The sequence below is a fragment of the Lissotriton vulgaris genome, chromosome 6 (genome assembly GCF_964263255.1).
Source record: "Lissotriton vulgaris chromosome 6, aLisVul1.2, whole genome shotgun sequence".
Classification (NCBI taxonomy): domain Eukaryota; kingdom Metazoa; phylum Chordata; class Amphibia; order Caudata; family Salamandridae; genus Lissotriton; species Lissotriton vulgaris.
In genome coordinates, this window is record NC_141694.1 from 258,351,886 (window position 1) to 258,374,164 (window position 22,279).

Here is a 22,279-nt window from a genome sequence, read left to right on the forward strand (position 1 = left end):
CCGACCATTTCCTGATAGAAAGAAGGCTTTCTATCTCAGATCCCTTTAGACTAGATACTGATAATCTGGTCCTTAGACGCCCATTGCATAAACTTAGACTTGAAGATTTCCATGCCTTCCTTATGACCAATCCCCTAAGAGACATGACAAAACCTGAGGAGGCTTACACCGCGTTTTGCGATTGGATAAAAAAGGGGTTAGATACCTTTATCCCCTCAAAATGGACCAAGGGGCGCACTTCCAACTCTAGTCCTTGGTACGATGAGTCTCTGAGAGTCCTCAGGAAAGCCTGCAAGAAAGCGGAACGCGCTTGGAGAAGGGACTTTAGTGAGGGAGATAAAGTAATCTATCTGTCCAAAATTAAGCTCTATCACAAAGCGATTTGCGCTGCACGGGCGGCTTTTTATGCGAAGGAAATAAAACTAAGCTCCAACCCAACTAAATGTATATTTAAAATTTTAAAGAGCTTCTGAGTAGGAAAGTGGCCCTACCTAGTGTTACATCTACACAACATTGTGAGGAGCTTGCAACCTTTTTCGTTGAGAAAGTGCAAAAGATTTATCAATCCTTTCCACTTGCAGCCCCCAATACCATCTTGTTACCTGCTAGGGACGAGACCAGTCCCCCGCTTTCAGTTATTCCAGTGATCTCTGAGAAGGAATTCACTAGACTGGGTGGGAAAATTAAATCTGGTTACCCCTCTGATCCCAGGAGGCCGCCCCAATTCATTGAATCACTTTCGCTTCTCCGGCAGCCGCTATGTCAAATACTGAACCTGTCCTTCTCCATGGCTATAGTGCCGGATGCCTGGAAAGAGGCCTGGGTGTCTCCTATTATTAAGAAGCCCATGCTAGACCCCTTAAAGCCCGAGAATTTCAGACCAATCTCACTTCTTCCGTGGGGGGCCAAGTTTGCTGAAGCCCATGTTAACAACACTTTATACCAATTCCTGAGTTCCCATAACATTCTGGATCCTTCACAGAATGGTTTTAGGCCAGGCCACAGCATGGATATGGCCCTGCTGGCCACCACAGAACATCTTCGGACTGTCCTGGATGCCGGTCAAAGTGCAGCGCTGATTCTGCTGGGCCTCAGCGCTGCCTTTGACACGGTGTCACATGGCATCCTTCTCCATCGTCTGGAGGCAGCAGGGGTCACCGGTACCGCTTTAGAATGGTTCAGGTCATTCTTGACAGAAAGATCCTTCCGTGTGTCGGCCCCCCGTTCCTCTCTCAATCCCATTCTATCGGACAGGGGGTCTCACAGGGCTCAGCACTGAGCCCATCACTGTTTAACCTGTATGTTCAACCTCTGGCTGCTGTCGCTAAAAGATGGGACCTTAAGATGGTATCCTATGCGGATGATACCCAGCTTGTTATCACCTTAGCTGAAGGACCATCAGTGGCAGATTTAGAGACGGGTTGACGGCAGTGGCTCAATTGATGACAGATAATTGCTTGCAACTTAACGTGAGCAAAACAGAGGTTTTGCTGGTAGGAAAGAATGCTGCCCTCTGGAATGAGCATTGGTGGCCAGCGCCCCTCGGTCCCATGCCCTTGCCTAAGTCCGAGGTAAAGAACCTTGGGGTCTGAATGGACTCCAAGCTCAGCTTCCAGACCCATACGAAGAAAGTTGCTGCCACCTGCATAGGTTTGTTAAGGGGTCTCAAACCCCTACTGAAATTCTTCGATCCTGCAGTCCGACAGCTTATTGTGCAATCTACTATACTGTTGAGCTTAGACTACGCCAGCTCTCTGCATTTAGGGGCCAATAAAGCAGAAAAACAGCGATTACAACGAGTTCAAAACTCTGCAGCCAGAACCCTGATAGGTCTCCCCCACTACTGCTCGGTTAGGGCTACAATTCAAGGGCTGCACTGGCTTCCGGTTGACAAACGGATCCAGTTTAAAGCCCTTTGCTTATCTTTTAAGATCTTAAAATTGAGCAGTCCATCTCTCCTTTGTGACCTGTTAAGTCCATACGTCCCTCAGCGACAGCTGCGCTCCCTGGGACAGCACATGGCGTCGGTCCCACGGTTCAAACGCTGCCGGGTGTTCAGTTTGTCTGTTAGCCGCCAAGCTTTGGAACTCTTTGCCGTTACATATACGGGGCTTGTAGGACGTGCTCGCCTTCCGAAAAGCCATTAAAACCTTTCTTTTCTCCTCTACATAGGTTATGAACAGGGTCGCTGCGTCTTAACCTCTCTGGATTGTTGTGCTTGTAGATCTGATAGCGCCGGGACGCCCCTTTGCTGGGGCAGCTGTGCGCTCTAGAAAACTGTTAACATAACATAACATAATATAGAGTGTGAGTCTGGGCAAATACCTAATCTGTGAACTGGACATATGCCACTTCATGCTTATGTGATGTTCCTTTGGATTCTGTATTGGGGCACACATGGCCATGCATTTGTTCATACACCCAGAGACATGATGCCCCAGACCAAAGTATGGTAAACAGCAGGATAGGGGATGTATGGCCTATCCCAGGCTAATGTTAGCTGCAATATGTTGTCCAAGCTTTTCAATGAGTATTTGTGAGATAGGTGAAGTTGAGTGTGTCTACATGGCCAGAGAGGATATGTTGCAATCTAACTGTGACCAAGACACAATGCGTAGAACATCTGGGTTGTGGTTTTGTGGTTTATTCTACTTGTTTTTTGCATTATGACAAACTTTATGTTGTTCCTTCAATGAAACCTATTGTGTATTTTAGTTTGACATGTGGAGTCATAGTGATGTGTATCATGAGTATGTGTCTACCTTTTCACCACAAATGAACAACTTGCTAGTGCATTTCACATATAGACACTAGTTCTAAATGTTGTCGTTTCAGGCATATGATGAATCTGAAGTAGGATATTGAGGAAATATAAATTTTATGGTCAGAAATGTTCCCTAACGTGTACCCCACCGTCTCCATGTACGAGCTTAAAGTGCATGTAACTTCCCTCCTGTACCAGCTATGAAGACGCAAATACATTTGCGTCCAACGTTAATATGTCCTCTTTCAGATCCACCATGAATGGGTCGGATATTCCGTTCCTAAGTGTGCCTTGCCAACGTCTTTTCTTGGTGCACTTTTCACGTTTTCCCTGGCTCAGGCGAATTAGGCCCTGATTTCTGTCATCGAGTCCTTTCCTGCTTTCTGCCTCTGAATGCTCCAGCCTGGATGAGCATCTGTATCCATGACCTTTGTCTTACTCCCTGCGCGGCTAACGGTGCCTGGCTCAGCCTGTTGCCTGCCAAAACGGTATTTTGCCTTCAAGTTATCTGCTCCGCTCCTCGAAAATACATTCCTGTCTAGTAGTTTAGGAAAACATCCTTCCAGCTGCAGAGCAAAGGGCCCGGCCTCACTGTCTCCATGCAAGTAATTCATAGCTCCTGTTACCATGGTAGGCCCATGCCCCCTCGCATCTCCCCCTCGCATCTCATGTAGACACGTAGACGCATATGCACGCACTAGCAGTCAGTATAGAATAGCCTTTTGCCCGAGAGACCTTTCCTTCCAGATAATACAGTTCCTTAAACACAAGATATTAGATACGATTTGGGACTAGGTTGTTCTGACATCCCAGACCTCTGTCTCCTCATGTAAGGCTAAATGTCAAGTCCCCTTCACCCTCCAGTTCCACGTCAATTACACGTCATACTGCTGCGCGCGCATCTCTGCCATATATTTCTGCTGACACTGCAGGATTCTCTTATGGATACACCCACCTGTGACATCACATAATGTGTATTCTTATCTCTCCTCTCAGCTGTTACGCCTCCTGCATCTGTCTTTACTGTAATGCATTGACTATATATATGATAACTTGTCAATAAAGTATTGTCTATCCCTTCCTGAGCCTTCGTGGCGACGGAATACGATTTGCCATGGTTCGAACCATATACCCAATTCCTTTTTAAGGAATAAAACCCCTTTTAAAACCTCAAATACCACGGATCCTGCCTCTTATTTTTGACTGAGTTATTCTTATTGAACTTTACCGCATAAATTAAGTATAGGTAATTTATATTTACCACAATATGACACGCCTAACATTGTTAGTAAGATGGCAGACAGTTTATATTTGCCAAAGGCTGTGATAGTCATATCAGCTAGGTGACACACATATGACCTAGCTCCATAGGGATTAGGAGTTGTCAAGATACTCTCAGGAGTGGATTGTGCTTGTTGTGTCCAAGATATGCCATCTACTTGTTCAGGGACACTGGGGGAGGGGGTGGGGAGTGCTGTATAGTCTAAGTGTGTTTTATATGTTTCATACATTTATCCAAACTCTGTTGATTTCAAAGAGTATTTTTTATGCGCATCAAATTGCCTTATGAGGAATGCTAGGCCTATGTTAAGTCCTGATAGTACATTATGAGTGAACAACATTTGTCTGTTTTTGGGCATCCAATGCCCCTTCTAGCTCTTTCATGTGACACAGCTGAGGGTATACCTTTTCTGCATGATAATGCACAGCAGCAATCTAATTCTTGGCTCAGTTCACGCAAGCAGAATGACCTCAGTCATTGGTAACAGGAGTGGTGTAGAGTAGATTTAGTTCAGGGTAGATGCTGTGTGCCAGTCCGGGCTGTGAATCCCGTGGACAGCAGCCCAGGGCCTCACAAAAGCTAATGACTACAGAGCCCAGAAACAGAGTGCTGACTTTTGTGGGCTGTCAGCATTATGATATACAGGAAGACAGACCCCTCCCTTGGGTTTTTCAGCCATGGTGCATCAGGGTGATGCACAATGAACGCACAACACCCCTAACTTGGGTCCTTTAGGAATGGGCTGAAATGTCAAGATATTTGGCACAAGCAGCCTTTCAGTTTACATACTGAAATGAGAATGTTTAATTTGAGTTTCTTTTGCTGTCAGACTTGCCTTGCTGTCACCCCTCACTCAGCATATACAATGCATCATCATCATTATAGCATGCCACATTGCTTGAGAGTGCTATGGATGTCACCGACACCAGCCCCTGCCTGGATGAATATTGGGGAATCCTATGGTACGCCCACACAACTGAAGTCTGAGAGCCATAATGGTATCGTAGCACAATGGGTGCTACTCAACACGGATAAGGGCAGAGGGAGAAGACGAGAATGGATGGGATTTTGTTTTTTTTCTCACTTTTCAACTGACAAATATTTTGTTTGTGCAAGCTAGGACTATCCTAGGACTGAAACCGGTCCTAGGATGCTTGTTTCCAGTCCAGGGAGGACCTGGCTTGGCAGTTCGGGCTGGTCTGTTCCCATGGGGCACAGGGTCAAAACTGATTTGCATATGGCTAGGTTCAAACTGGAATGGCATGGTGAGCAAAAAAACGATGGATTTAGGCCCAGATCTCTGTACTGGGGTGAATGTACGACATTGTTCTGCATTCTGTCCATCAACTGTTGTTTTTGCATTTGTCACCCTGAGTGGGACGGGTACGCTCAGACGTGAGTCCCGTGCTCTCTATGCCACTGGAATTAAGCTATCCTGGCTGATAAGGGCTGAAAGCCCGAAACCGGTACTAGGATGCTTGTTTTCAGTCCAGGGAGGCCCTGCCTTTACAGTTCAGGCTGGACTGTTCCCATGGGGCACAGGGTCAAAACTGATTTGCATATGGCTAGGTTCAAACTGGAATGGCATGGTGAGCAACAAAACAATGGATTTAGGCCCAGATCTCTGTACTGGGGTGAATGCATGGCATTGTTCTGCATTCTGTCCATCAACTGTTGTTTTTGCATTTGTCACCCCGAGACGTGAGCTCCGTGCTCTCCATGCCACTGGTATCAAGCTATCTTGGCTGATGAGGGCTGAAAGCCCGAAACCGGTCATAGAATGCTTGTTTCCAATTCAGAGAGGACCTGGCTTGGTTGTTCGGGCTGGACTGTTCCCAAGGGTCACAGGGTCAACACTGATTTGCATATGGTTAGGTTCAAACTAGAATGGCATGGTGCGCAAAACAACAATGGATTTAGGCCCAGATCTCAGTACTGAGGTGAATCTATGACATTGTTCTGCATTCTGTCCATCAACTGTTGTTTTTGCATTTGTCACCCTGAGTGGGACGGGTATGCTCAGACGTGAGTCCCATGCTCTCCATGCCACTGGAATCAAGCTAGCTTGGCTGATGAGGGCTGAAAGCCCGAAACCGGTCCTAGGACGCTTGTTTCCAGTCCAGGAAGGACCTGGCTTGGCAGTTCGGGCAGGACTGCTCCCATGGGGCAAAGGGTCAAAACTGATTTTCATATGGCTAGGTTCAAACTGGAATGGCATGGTGAGCAAAAAAACTATGGATTTAGGCCCAGATATCTGTACTGGGGTGAATGTATGACATTGTTCTGCATTCTGTACATCCACTGTTGTTTTTGCATTTCTCACCCCAAGTGGGACGGGTATACTCAATCCTGAGTCCCCTGCTCTCCATGCCACTGGAATCAAGCTATCCTGACTGATGAGGGCTGAAAACCCGAAACCGGTCCTAGGATGCTTGTTTCCAGTCAAGAGAGGACCTGGCTTGCCATTTCGGGCTGGACTGTTCCCATGGGGCACAGGGTCAAAACTGATTTGCATATGGCTAGGTTCAAACTGGAATGGCATGGTGAGCAAAAAAACAATGGATTTAGCCCCAGATCTCTGTATTGGGGTGAATGTATGACATTGTTCTGCATTCTGTCCATCAACTGTTGTTTTTGCATTTGTCACCCCGAGTGGGATAGTTATGCTCAGACGTGAGTCTCGTGCTCTCTATGCCACTGAAATCAAGCTATCATGGCTCATGAGGGCTAAAAGCCCGAAACCTGTCCTAGGATGCTTGTTTCCAGTCCAGAGAGGTACTGGCTTGGCAGTTCGGATTGGACTGTTCCCATGGGGCACAGGGTCAAAACTGAATTGCATATGGCTAGGTTCAAACTGAAATGGCATGGTGAGCAAAAAAACGATGGATTTAGGCCCAGATATCTGTACTGGGGTGAATGCATGACATTGTTCTGCATTCTGTCCATCAACTGTTGTTTTTGCATTTGTCACCCCAAGTGGGACGGGTATGCTCAGACATGAGTCTTGTGCTCTCTATGCCACTGAAATCAAGCTATCCTGGCTCATGAGGGCTAAAAGCCCGAAACCTGTCCTAGGATGCTTGTTTCCAGTCCAGGGAGGTACTGGCTTGGCAGTTCGGACTGGACTGTTCCCATGGAGCACAGGGCCAAAAATGATTTGCATATGGCTAGGCTCAAACTGGAATGGCATGGTGAGCAAAAAAACAATGGATTTAGGCCAAGATCTTTGTATTGGGCTGAATGAATGACATTGTTCTGCATTCTGTCCATCAACTGTTGTTTTTGCATTTGTCACCCCGAGTGAGACGGGTATGCTCAGACGTGAGTCCTGTGCTCTCTATGCCACTGGAGTCAAGCTATCCTGGCTGATGATAGTTGAAATCCCGAAACTGGTCCTAGGATGCTTCTTTCCAGTTCAGGGAGGACATGGCTTGGCAGTTTGGGCTGGACTGTTCCCAAGGGGCACAGGGTCAAAACTGAGTTGCATGTGGTTAGGTTCAAACTGGAAAGGCATGATGAGCAAAAAAACGATGGATTTAGGCCCAGATCTCTGTACTGGGGTGAATGTATGACATTGTTCTGCATCTGTCCATCAACTGTTGTTTTTGCCTTTATACTATTTTACCCACTCATCGTTTGTAGTTGAGCATATGATAGGTGAGTAGTCATTTTTGTATTAAAAACAATGGAGTCGTTTTGAGATATGCTTGATGCTGGCCAAGAACACACAGATACGAACTTGAAGCGTTGTTAAGGCTAGTGGTTTGCTCTGTGCTACATATGGTCAGCCGAGTGGACTATGAGTGTACAGAAGTGTTCTGGGCCCATCTGCTGTGCAGGTGCTACAGGAGTCTGTTTTACACCCATGCACTAAATTGACAGACAAGTGAGAAGGTGGGTCTCGAAGTGTGAGGCATAGCTGCACATGTTGTTGGAGAGGGTAATGTTGTAGGGGTTGATCAAGCTAAAAAAGGTTAGAGGGGAGAGTGAGTTGTGCTTCTTTTTTGGACATGAGTGGAGATTCAGACGTAATAGGGGCAGAACAAGTAACAATTTAGATATGAGTGGAAGGGAGGAGTTAAGGTCAAAGGCGGTGCTTGGATAGGATACATAGGGTATGCTCATTGTTATAATGGGAATTATTGGAAATGCTGGGGTGTGGATATCGGAGTGTAGGACACTGAAAAACAGGTTAAAGCCTCTGCGAGGTATGCTAGGAATAGGCAGATGTGATTGAGGTAGAACCAGCTAGACAAGGTTAGAGGCCGGCAGGAGACGACAGCAGAAGTCTGTGGCACTACTAGAGATGGCTGTGATAGGGCAAATTCATGTAGTGGCCAGTAGATAAATGTTGTGTTTGATTCTGTGGATGCACTAATTTGTCAAATTGAATGAGGGCAGATTAATTGAGCAATGTAAGTGTCTGAATGAAAGATGTGATGAGGTTTTAAGTGTGACTGTCGGAGCTGGATATGATGGTGCACCTTGTGAAAAAGTGTGATCCAAAGCTGTTGGAAAGGGGTAAAATGGGGATGAGAGGTGTACATTTGACATGATATGGTTATCGGCTGCTGAGAAGGTTATGAGTATAGAACATTGTATATATAGCATGAATGCTAAATACCTGTGAAGAACATTCTCAGAAAATAACCCTATACATATACATACTGGGTGTTTTGTGCAGCGACCCCCAGTCAACACATGGTGACTGCAGCCTATGTTGTTGTTGATGATGAATTTTGATCATTACTGCGGGATTCCATCTCCAATTAGTTCACTGAAAACTGAGACACAGAAACTTCTAGGTTGTTGGAGTGGGAAGCACTGAAAGCGGTACTGAGTGGCGGGTGCTTGTGGCGGCTATGGAAGTGGTGTGGCACAGCGGCCAGGGCAACTGACCCCCAAACTCGGGGGCTCACGGTTCGATCCCTGGCACCGGTGGCAGATTAGCCCAGTACCATGTGACTCTGGGCAATAGCTCACTTAATCTTACTGACGGCCCCCAGCACCTTGACACCCTTGGGTAATTGTTTGCTCTTTACAAATACTGGTTTAGGGTCAATATCCACAGGTCTTTGATGGAAACAGAGGCACCACTAGGTCAGCAGGAGATTGCGGTCCAGTTGCAGACTGGGATGTTAAAAAACAAAAAACAAAAAAGGGGAGTCCCTATTTTCCAAAACTTGGAAATGTCATGATAATACCACCCTTAGTGAACGCTCAAACCCATAAATGTAGAGACCACAATGTTATCAAACACTTTCAATTAGGTGAGATACTCAAAACACAATATCTGATAGTAATTGTTTAAAACAGTTGTACAATTTATTCAGTGTAAAACTAATGCATTCAGTAACAATTTTAGTGCCTTTACAATACAGTGTTAAAAATACAATGTTAAAAATCACATGAAGAGCAGATTAAAAACTTTTTGTTGAAAAGTTGTCGGCGCAGCGTTTCGGTTTTATTATTGCACCTTCATCAGGACAAAGCTCTGGTCAAAAAGAAACATACAATTAGAGTCATACAGTGATTTATTTATTATCTTTTTAGACATTATTAATCCAATATACATATTAGACCATCAGAGATTTTTTACAGTTAACACAATACATTTGGGGCACTATATCTATATAATCCAGAACATGTGGTTTGCTAGGGTTGAATCGTCACGGAAGGGGATGTTATCACTAGAACTAGGCTAGAAGAGAAAGTGCTTGAGAATTGCACAACCAGGTACCTATCAATGTAGTACTTGCATACCTTAGGGTTTAAGGGAATGAATTATCCTCCTCTGTATTCAATTTGAGGTGATTTTCATCGCAATACCATTCGTCATGAAGCTTCTGAGCAAAAAGGGAGCTTTATATCAGCATCAATAAGGAAACAGTGGCTCCCTCAACTCTTTGATACAAGAATACATTTATTTTTACAAGGTAACAATAATCTACCTTTCTATTTTTAATTCATCAATAACTAGGAGTCCTATGATATTTTAATTCGAGACTCCTTTTAACCCTTAGAAAATCATGGTACGTATTTTCATGACGAATGGCATTGAGATAAAAATCACCTCGAACTGAATACAGAGGAGGATAATTCATTGCCTTGGATCGTGAGGTATGTGGGATGCTGACCTCCTAAATGCCTTTGATCCCTCTGTGCTCACCTTTCTTATTATGATTATCATGTTTTTGGTGTTGTTCAATATTGTACTGTATGCTCCTGTTGTGGTATACTTGACTCAATGATGAATGTTTGTTATGCCCAGCTGACCGGATCTGCATTGCCTGATTAATGAAAGATGATTTAAATTGATCCTGAATTTGTTCCCAAGATATGAAAATTAGCTGAAGTAAGAGATTTGTTTGGAAGTTGAAATGGCTTGTGACTCGTGTGCAAGTACATGCATTGAGCCATATGGTATCAAACACAATTCCCCATCCCTTTCTTTTGTATTTAAGAAATTGTCTTTGAAGCCTGCTCTGTGTGGATTCGTATTACTCTAGAACTTTTTGAGAACTCTCACTCCAAGTGGGACATTTTGATACCATGTCATGACTGTACAGGTAGGTATCCTTGCTCATGACCCGCTAGCTGGCCTCAGTGAACAGTGGTGCAGGAATGCCACAGGTCCACCAGGGGTTTGTAAACCTTGTCTGACAAAGCATAGTGGGGCCCAAGATAGTTGTGGCCCAATGTATTTGAGTGAGGTGTGCGTGCAAGCATATCTGGGTGCATGCTAAGGATTGTATGGAAGGGATTCATATGTCTGCGTCCTGCGCTGAATGTGTGCTGGATCCTTCAAATGTTGTTATTACTGACAAATCCAACAGCCTGTGCTGGTTGTGACTCCCTATGATGACCTGGCCACCTGCTATGCAGTGAGGCTGGGATCATAGATAGCAGAGGCTTTGGAGGATGCCTGCTCTGACACTGCTGTACTCATCAGGACACAGGATGTGGGACTACACGATTGGGCTAATGGGGGAGTGGCAGGCCACATTCGACTGTATTCGTTAATTTTGTGTTTAGAACCATGCATTGATCTGTCAACAATTGGCACATCAGGTTAAGTAAGATGTGAAATTCTAAACAAGCTAGGCATAGCTTTTGTTTTATTTTTTTAATTTATTGAAGTTTTGTATAGCGCTAGCTGGACCCGAGGGTATCAGAGCGCTTCACAGTATGTACAGTTATGAAGAAGAGAATTTTTGGGCGGCAAACAAGAACACAAAAACAATAAGAGAAATAAAAGTTTGCAGATCGTCCACTTGAGAGCAACGAGGAACATAGTTCGAGAGCGCCAGGTTTCGGGAGAGGGGGGGTAGCTGTCCTGCCCCCAGATAGAAGTGAGAATCTCAATATGACAGAGAACGCTCTAGGAAGAGGGCTTTGAGTAATGTCTTGAATTTAAGGAAGGAGGTGGTCATTCTGATATGGGGGGATGGAATTCCAGATCTTGGGAGCATTTCCTGAAAAGGATTTGTTTGCGGTTTTGTGTTTTCGTGATTTGAGTGGGATGAGAAGAAGCGTGTTGAAGCTTCTGAGGTTCCTGGCCTGACCCGCCCTCTTGAGTTTCGCGGCCAGGTATTCTGGTTTGCCTGTGTGCAGGGCTTTGTGCGTGAGGCAAGCTGTACGCAGGTTGATAGGGAGCCATTTCAGATGTTATGTTATGTTAAATGAGCTTGTATAGCGCTCAGCTGCCCCAGCAAAGTGGAGTCCCGGCGCTTTCACTCACACAGACCTATCCCGAAAACCACAGCAGGGGATTCAGACACAAGCCAACTACAGAACTATTGTGATGGAAAAAGATAGGTTTTAATCGCTCTCCTAAAATTCAGCAGGCCCTCCACGCCACAGATCTAAAGTGGTAGAGAGTTCCATAATTTGGCCGCTGGATAGCAGAAAGAGCGCCCCCCTCCTCTACAACGCTTTCCGCAGGGGACAATAACTAGATGCTGACCAGAGGAATGCAGCACTTGGGATGGAACATACGGAGTCAACATGTTGCAAAGCAGGCTAGGCGAAGCAAGTTTTAGTATCTTAAATGAAAGACACAAGGTTTAAAACTTAACAGGCTCTGCCATAGGCAGCCAATGGAGTTTCCGTATAGTCTCGGAGATAGAGCAGCACCGAGGAAGCCCTAACAGAATTTGGGCCGCCATGTTTTGAGTACGTTGTAATCGAGCAATCTCGGCTTGATTGGCCCCCAAAAACAGGGAGCTAGCGTAGTCCAGTCGAGATAAAATCATTGACTGGACAATCAGCTGACAAGTTGCTGGCTCAAAGAACTTTAAAACAAGTATTGGAAACTTTTTTTGTGTGAGACCGAAAAATGAGGGAAGAGTCCATCCACATCCCCAAGTTCTTAACCTCCACCTTAGGTTCAGGGGTCTTACCTAACGCCCTCGGCCACCAATGTTCACCCTACAGGCTAGCGTTCTTACCAGCTATCAGAACCTCAGTTTTTCTAGTATTTAGCTGTAAGTAGTTAGAAGTCATCCATTCGGACACTGCTGTCAAACCATCTCTAAATCTAGAGGCATGCATAGTGGACCCTTCTGTCAGAGCCACTACCAGCTGCGTGTCGTCTGCATATGAGACGATGGAAAGATCCCAATGCTTAGCGACCGCAGCTAATGGCTGAACATGTAGATTGAACAGAGTGGGGCTCAGGGCAGAGCCCTGAGGTACCCCCAGTTCAATAGAGTGAGCCTGAGATAAAAATGGTGGAGCAGTGACCCGAAAGGATCTCCCAGACAGAAAAGATAGAAACCATTCCAGAGCCATACCCGTAATACCTGCCTTCTCCAGACGTTGTATCAAAATGTCATGTGAGACCGTGTCAAAGGCGGAACTGAGATCCAACATGATCAGTGCCGCCGTCTGACCAGCATCAAGAATGGTACGCAGATGCTCAGTCATGGCCAGGAGGGCTGTTTCGGTACGATGTCCTGAACGGAAACCGTTTTGTGACTCATCCAGAATGTTATTGGAATGCAAAAAGTTGGTTAATATGGTGTTGACATGCGACTCCGCCACTTTCGCCACCCAAGGAAGAAGAGATATGGGCCTGAAATTTTCGGGCTTAGCCTGATCCAATGCTGGTTTCTTAAGGATGGGGGACACCCAAGCCTGTTTCCACCAAGTGGGCAACAAGGCAGAGGAAAAGGACGAGTTGATAATCTGGCAGAGTGGGGCAGAAAACAATGAAAGAGACTCTTTAAAAAGAGCGGGCTTTAAAGGGTCAGCTGGGGAGCCTGATTTAATTTTCGTGCTTAGACTAGTTAGATCTTAGTGAGAGATCTCAGGGATAACCATGAGACTAGAGCTCAGGCCTACCCTTAAAGGAATCGGACCAGAGGAAGAGGTCCTAGGAGGAAAGGACTTATATATAGCTTGCACCTTTTCAACGAAAAAGGAGGCCACTTCTTCACACTGCATTTCTGAGGTAATTGCAGGCACCAAATTATTCCTGGCTCTAAGGTCTTTTAAATTCTTAAAAATACATTTGGCAGGGTTAGAGCTGAGATTAATCTCATTAGTGTAGTAAGCTGCCCGGGCTTTACAGACAGCTCTGTGATATAGTTTAAGCTCGGCAAGATACTGTTTTTTAAATCTAGGATCGTACTCTTTCCTCCAAGCACATTCTGTTTTTTTACATGCCTCCCTTAGCATAGACAAAGAATCATTATACCAAGGACTAGACTCATGGATGTGACCCTTGAGTGCCGGGGAGATGTGCTCGCATTTCTTTGTTCCTGTGACCATTCTTGCTGCGGCATTGAGGGTGGTGGAGAGAGGACCTAGATGAGATGTTGCTGACCCGGTCAGTGCTGCGATGCCGTAGTCAATTCTGGAGAGCACCAGTGCCTGAGTCGCCTGTTTATGATATTTCCAGGCCAGGAAGGGTTTTATTTTGTACAGTAGTTTTGGATTTTGGAACGCAATTTTTGGCGGTCATTGAGATGTGTATTTCCAAGTCCAGTTTGGGGTCAAAGGTAATCCCTAAGGATTTCACTGAGTCAGTTGTTGTAAGGGTGCCGTCGAGGGAGTTTAGCGCTTTGAGCCATTCGACGATATGGGGGTTTTCGTCCCTTTTGGAGATGAAGAGCACTTCGGTTTTCTCTTTGTTTAGTTTGAGGTGGTTAATTGAGAGCCAATGTTGGACCTCAATGAGCGTGACATTAAGTCTGTGAATGTCTGCGATCAAGGAGATTTCCAGATAGAGTTGTGTGTCATCCGTGTAGAGGTGGAAGGGGATGTTGGAGTTTCTGAGCAGTTTGGTCAGGGGTTCCAAATAAATGTTGAAAAGTTGCGGATAGAGAACTGATCCTTGGGGAACTCCTCGGCTAACTGGAAGGGGACTGATTCAAAGTTGTTGATTTTTATTCTTTGTGTACGGTTGTGGAAAAAGGAGGAGAACCATTTTAGAACCGTCTTTTCAATGCCCGCTCTCTCCTGAAGGACTTTGAGGAGCAGGGTGTGGACAACAGTATCAAACGTGGCCGACAGATCTAGGAGGATGGGAAGACTACATTGGTCAGAGTCGAGTGACATGTGGAGATCGTCTAAGATATTTAAGATTGCTGTATCGGTGCTGCAGCCCTTTCTGAATCCTGATTGGTGTTGGTCTAGTAGTTTGATGTTCTCCAGGTGTTGGGTTAGCTGTGGAAAAAAACATCTTTCTAGAATTTTGGAAAGGAGAGGAAGATTCGAAACCTGTCTAAAGTTGTTCATGTCCTTTGGGTCAAGGTCAGGTTTTTTTAATAGTGGCTTGACTTGTCCAATTTTGAGCCAGTCTGGAATTCAACCCTCGCTCAGTGAGCTGTTGATGATCTTGCACTAGATTGGGGCTAATGTAAGCTTCAAGTCTTTAGTCAGTCTCAAGGGGAGCTGATCGAGGGCGTGGAAAGATGGTTTAGCGGTGGCAATCAGATTGCTTACTACTTCTTCCTGGACGGGACGGAAGGTGGACCAGTGAGTAGACGTGATCATTCGGGTATCGCTATTGGATGCTGGTGTCGGGATTTCCAGTGGGGTGGCAGGCTTGATGTTGAGCGATCGATCAATTTTGACGATTTTTTCGTTGAAAAAGCTGGCAAAGTTTTCACAGTGGGTTTTGGACGCCTCTATGTTGGCTGTCATTGGTTTAGATGTTTGGGCCTTGACGATGTTAAAGAGTTCTTTGGGGCGGTTTTTGGCGTTGTCTAAGGCAGAGAAGAAGAAAGTTGTCTTTGTGCTCTTGATGAGATCATTGTATTTTTTGCGTGCTGCCTTGAGTTGATCCCGGTGGAGGGAGGAGGGGTTGTTCCTCCTGGTTCTTTCTAGGGTTCTGGGGTGTCTTCTTTCCTCATTGATGTCTGTGGTGAACCAAGACCTGGAGGGGGTGCTTCTGTTTTTTTTTTCAAGGGAGCCAGCCGGTTTAAGGTGTGCACCAAGTTGGAATGGTAGAGCGAAGTGAGTTCAGTGGTTGGGAGGTGATCCACTGTGTTAGGGAGGAGTGTGCTTAGGCCTTCTTCCAGTTTTTCTCGGGGGACTAGGGAAGTGTTCCTGGCCGACACAGGAGCGGCCTGCATGGGTGGTTGGGAAAGGGACAGGTTGGTTAATATGAAAGAGTATGATGTGGTGGTCGGACGAGGCAACGGGGATGATGAAGTTGATAGTTGAGGTTCCGTGACAATTGTAAGTGGTGTTTTCGACTCGCCCGAATATGGTCGAGTCTGGTATCTATGAACCGCAAATGACGAGTTTAGTGGGTGTACGCGTTTTCGCTGTGCTAGCCTAACCCGTTCGTTTGTTTCGTGGGTTTCTTCATCTGAACCCACGGGTTCCATTTTAGATACGGCATCCATTTTGTTTCTTGCCCTCAAGTAGCCAGCGAACAGACGCTGTCTGCTTCGCGACCCTGGGATTCCCAAACTCTTGCGGAAGACACGTGTTCCTTTGAGGGTGCCTTTATGATGAGGGGGATGACACTGTAAGGCAGATGGCCCCGCTCGAGGCTCATCTTGCCGTGCCTGTCTATTGTCTCAGTTGTGCATTCATTAGGCACGTCTCCTTTGATCCCTGCAATCGTGTTTCCTGATACCACCCCTTTTACACTCTCTTCGATCTGTTCGCTATCCTCGTCTTCCTCTGCACCTGTTTCTGTCTCTTCCTTGATTCGTTTACAGCTGAACGGAATGTACTAATGGTGGGAAGATGTACTTTTACAGTTGGGAACTGCCAAATGCTACTGTAATTATGTTCCGGGCCCTGAATACATGAAAGCGACCCCCTATGATATTTACTGTGGGAACCGGGTTGTAAACTTTTGTCTGTCATGTTATCCTATGACGAAAAACTGCATAAAAAGAGCGATCCACAGATACAATTTGAATCAGACTCCGTGAACCTACATGCTATGTACTTCTCGTGACTTCTGTGTTCCCTGCAGTAATAAACCTCGAATCTTTGACGCCGAAGAAAGTGTCCCGTGTCTCTGTCATTTGTGCGCTGGAACAGGTTACCCACGAAGGTTTTAGGTGTTATCCCTGGCACCGCTGGGTCTTAGAAAAACCCAGTCCTTCAGTTGGTGCCCAACCTGGGGCTGCATCAGCGGTACCGGTCCAAAGCCCGACGATCGTGAGGAACTTCGTGTGAAATCTCCGAGGGAAGGTGCACCCCGCTTCATCGATCCTGTTGTCGAAACAAGTGGCCCGACGACTTTTCCCGCGAAGATCCCCGCCTCCTGACGGCTGTGACGGACTGCTGCCCTAACTGTAGACCTGTTTTGGCGCCTGGCGTAGACCTTGGTACAGCGAGACGATTGACGGGCCTTCCTGGTGACGCCATTGATCTTTGAGTTAAGTATTTGTGGGTCGCTCCCAGAGTCCTTTGTTGTTGTGGGTGCTTAGTTGTTGCATGGTTCCATTGCATTTGTGGTTCTTGGTAATTTGTTCTTTGTTGTGCTATTTGACGTCTGCAGTCGCCAAAAACCGAGGGTTTTTGCACTTTTGCAGGGACATTGTAATCCTATAACCCTTGACGTTTGTGAAACTTGGTTAGTGTGCACGATGCCTGGCCGTAGTACTTTGTTCAGTTGCTTTAGAGGTTGTGGTGCGGATTCCCGGCTGGAGGACTCGTGTCCGATACCTCCGGTTGGAACTCCAACTTATGAATTATATAGTCGACATGGTTTGGGTCCAATCACATTCAATGAGTGTTGGGTTCGCTACACCAAAGATGACGGTGTCCTTAGTTGGCCACCTCATGGTAGTTTCGAGGCCCCGATTTTAGATAATCTTGAAGCTAAATTGTTCCAAAGAAAAGCAAGGCCGGCCATGTTTGATTCCTTTCGGTTGTGGCGTAAAGAAGCCAAGCAGAAAGAAATCAAGCAGCTTAAACGTAATAAGAGAGAAGGTATTGTTACTACGATGAGAAATGCAGAGCAATTTCAGCGAGACAAGGAGGAGAAGGAAAAGGAAGTTTTTGATAGATTGCAGCGTATGACAGTGGATAAGTGTTACCCCGCTTTACCGACGGGTACGGATAAGAAGGGAGAGGAAGCAGTAGAGGACCCTTTGTTGTCCTATCTACTGAAGTCGCCACCTCCGTATGCACAGGATACCACAGCTCCTGTGGTCCCTCCTGTTCCTCAACCTGCTCCTGTTCCTCAGCCTGCTCCTGTTCCTCTACCTGCTCCTGTTCCTACTGCTCCTCCGTCTACACCTTCTCATACTCCTGTTCCCGCTACTTCTACTCTTGTGGTTACTCCTGCTGTCCCTTCTGTTTCTAACACTTCTCTTGTTACCCCGTTGCTTTACTCTTCTACCCCGTCTGCTCGACGTCGCGTTCCTTCTGTTGCTGCTAACTTCTTCACTTCTCTTGGACCGATTCTTGGGTCCGCTGGTTCTGATGCTCCCCAAAGACGAAGTCAGCTTCCTGGTGGTAGGGAACGTGACACGCTATATAACATGGCGACAAATTGGATTAGATATCCCCTTAGGAATCCTCCACGTGTGGTGGTCGATACATTTTCTCAATTCAATGAGCCGACACAAAGATTCGTGTTTGAAGAAATGTGCAAGCTCTTACGTGATCAGATATCAGTTGATGCGGCTGATGATGTATTGGCTGCTCTAACTGACCTTCAGCTTCAGTTTGCGAGCGGAATAATGGTGGGTAGCAATGTTCGACGTGCTGTCGAGCATTTGCTATCTTTTCGTCCTGCTATAATGCCTCGAGCATTGTTTACAGATGAAACTGAGGAACTGACAGCAGCGCCTGGTCAGTATCCCATGCGTGAAGTTCCACCAGTGTGGATGCCAGGTAATCCTGGTGGTAATCCTGCTGTCTTGCCACATTTCCAGAGAGTGTGGATACATCTTCCGTGGAAACGATCGGAAGTCTTGCAGGTGAAGCAATCTTTGCCTGACCCTCGCAAAAATCCTGCAGGGTACTATAAAGAATTGTCGCAGCTAGTGGATGCTACGATAATGAATCTTGCCGACATCGATATGCAGTTCGGCAATGTCGTACCGCAACCGGTATGGGCAAAGATTCGTCAGGAAGATCATGCAGCAGAATTAGGTGGTGACTGGGCTGCACTTGGAGCCGCGGATGCCTTGCAAGTTGGTGGGGCTAAGCCCGAACAGCTCATTACCGATCTTCCTCAGAGAATAATCACCCTTATGAAAATGCTTATGCCAGCTATGAAAGTTAACTGGGACAAATTGTCCGCTTGCAAGCAAAAGAAGGATGAGAGTGTCTCTGATTTCTTTACGAGATTTGAGGAGGCATTCATTGATCATAGTGGTCAAGATATGGGCACTGAGGGAGGTCAGAGGTTGTTCGTGGACAAATTTGTGTCGAATTTGTTGCCGGACCTAAGCAACAAATTAAAGAATTCAGAGAGTGCGTGGGCTGTTTCCACCTCTGCTCAGATATTGGCTACGGCCCAATATTATGAGAATAGAGAGAAAGAGGAAAATGATCGTGTGACAAAAAGACGAAAGAGCTCAAAACGAAAGTATTGTTGCAACAAGCGTATCCTCCGTGTTCGAATCAGAATGATTTGCAGCAGTGGAATCGATCGCAGTCTCAGTCAAATAGGTCACAATCGCGGAATGACTCCTCTTCGCAGAGATCTATGCTTGGGTACAATCAGTGTGCCTACTGTAGGGGTGAGGGTCATTTGAAATTCGATTGTCCAGTTTTGCGTGATCGAAATAATGGTAATTCATCTAGAGGAGGTCGTAGTGGTCCTCAGCAGGCTTCACGAGGTAGAGGTCGTGGTGTCACGCAAAATCAAAATGATCGTTCTAATAACTCCTCTGATTCTAATAATTGTTTCGATCAGCGTGGATCATCATCAGGCAGATCCGCACAGTACAATGTGGATGATTATTACGTCGATCAGGGTACTGACGACGGTAATTACTAGGACAGCCATAGACAAGGAGAGGGAGTAGTATCAGTTCCGGTTGATCAGAGAGGGCCTTACGTCGCATTTGCCACCTCGGGCGTAGTTGAGCCTTTTCTGTTGGACACTGGTGCACCGAAAAGTTCCATCATGCACTCGAAACTCCCTGGCGCACCTTTGTCTGGCTTAACAAATGTTTCCGTTGGATTCTCTGGCGCCCCTTTTAGCAATCCGGTTTCACGCCCTTTGCCCCTTACAATTGGGCCTCGTGAGCTGAAAGCTCCTTTGATTTTGACTACTGGTTGTGGTGAAAATCTTTTGGGCCTGGATTTGCTGAAACGTCTGTATGCGACTCTGTATTGTTCTCCTGTGGGAGTAAAGCTTACATTGGGTGAGAGAGTTATCTCTCCTATGTACTTATCCATCGATAAGCTCCCACCGGAATTGAGTTCTCTTCCTGAATCTTTGTGGGCAACAGGTCCCAATGACGTGGGCCTGCTTGACATCTCCCCTTATGTTGTTCACTTGAAATCCAATGTGCATTTACCACATATTCCCCAGTTTCGTATCTCGCTTGATGGTGAGCGAGCGCTGTTAGCGATCATCTACGATTTGATCGAGAAGGATGTTATCGAGGAGACTCGGGGAAACGTGTGTAATACCCCTGTGCTGCCCATTCTGAAGCGCACTGATCCATCTAAGCCTCCTGTTTATCGTTTTGTCATCGATTTACGGGAGGTGAATAAAATTGTGATTCCTCAGTTCCCTGTGGTGCCCGACATTACGGCTTTACTGACTCTGATTGCAGCATCTGCATCCTGGTTCTCGGTGATCGATCTGAAGAATGCTTTCTCTAGCATTCCGATTGCTGAGGAGAGTAGGGACCTTTTCGGTTTCTCTCTAGGTGGCCGCAGCTTTAGGTTTAAACGCGCTCCTCAGGGCTACTGTGAGAGTCCATTGATATACAGCCAAGCCTTGAAGAGCCAACTTGACGCGTTTGTGTTGCCGGCCGGTGCGGCCTTGATCCAATATGTAGACGACTTATTGGTGGCTGCGGACACTCAGGACATTTGCAAAATTGCTACGGTGTCGTTGTTGCAACATCTCTGTGACTTATATCACAAGGTGTCACCTTCTAAACTGCAATATTGTTGCCAAGAAGTAACCTATCTAGGTCACTTATTGTCAAAGGAGGGAAGAAGGTTGACCCCCGAGAGGATTGCAGCAATTGCTCGAATGACTGTGCCAACAACTTGCAGCAATTGCTCGAATGACTGTGCCAACAACTCAGAGAGATGTGCGTGCCTTTTTAGGTATCACGTTATACTGCAGGCAATGGATTCCAAATTTTTCATTGTTAGCGAAACCATTGGTGGCTCTTACGTGCAAGGATGTTCCAACTCCTTTACCATGGACGGAAGAATGTCAGAAAAGTTTTTCTGAACTGCGTGATGCGTTGTGTTCGGCCCCTGTGTTAGGTACTCCTGACTACAGTAAGCCGTTTACACTATACGTTCACGAGAGGGAAGGTTGTGCGTTGAGTGTCTTGACGCAACAATTCTGTGGTAAGCAGCGTCCATGTGCATATTTTTCCTCGACCTTGGACCCAGTAGCTAGAGCATTGCCGAGTTGTTAGAGAGCAACAGCGGCAGCTGCGGTGTCCATCCGACAATCTGCAGGATTGGTCATGGATAATATGCTTACGGTGATGGTTCCGCACGCAGTTGACACTCTCTTGAATCGTACGAAAACTCAACATCTGACGAGTGCAAGGTTGTCTGGTTATGAGTTGACGCTTCTGGCAAGTCACATTCAAATAAAGCGCTGCAATGTCCTAAACCCGGCGACTTTGTTGCCAATCAATATGGAGTCAGACGAGGTAGCACCGCATGACTGTTACGAACTGAGGAGGAAACAAAGGTCGCGTTAACCTAAAAAACACTCCTTTGGAAGACCCCGATGGTACCTTGTATGTGGATGGTTCATGTTTTAAGTTGCCGAATGGTGATGTGACGACTGCGTATGCTGTGGTGACGTTGAGTACGGTTGTGGAGACTGCGAGATTGAATCAGAATTCTGCACAGGCAGCAGAGTTGATTGCCTTGACCAGAGTGTGTGTTTTGTCGAAAGGGAAACAGGTGAATGTGTTTACAGACAGCCAGTATGCGTTTGGTGTTGCGCACAGTTTTGGACGTTTGTGGAGAGAGAGAGGTTTTATGACATCGCATGGTACGAAGATTCAGAATGGACAGCTTGTGAATGATCTTTTGGATGCACTTACATTGCCCAAGCAGGTGGCGATTATTAAATGTAGTGCACACCGTAAGGTGATGGATGTTGTTGGTCATGGCAATGCGTTCGCTGATGAGATTGCTAAGGAGACTGCAAGGAACCTTACAACTAGAATGTATGTGACGAGTTCGGTAAGGTGGCCTGCAGAAGCTGGTATGTGCGAAGACACTATTGAGAGTGTGAAAGCGATTCAGAATGAGGCCACCGAGACTGAAAAGACCAAGTGGAAAGAGAGTACGGGAAAGCTGGATGCGAATGGCTGTTGGATTGATTTGTCCGAGAATAAGAGGTTGATGTTGCCGGATGCGTATGTGCTAGCTGTTGTGACGATGGCACACGGCTTGTCACATATTAGTGCGAAAGGTATTTGTAAGTTGTTGTCCCCTGTATGGAAGAATTATGGTATTGCTAAATGTGCTGAGAGATTGGTTAAGAATTGCATGATATGTATGATGTACAATCCTGGTAAGGGAACTCCTACACCCCCTGGCCATTTTGCTCCTCCTTCATGTCCCTTTGAGGTGATACAGTT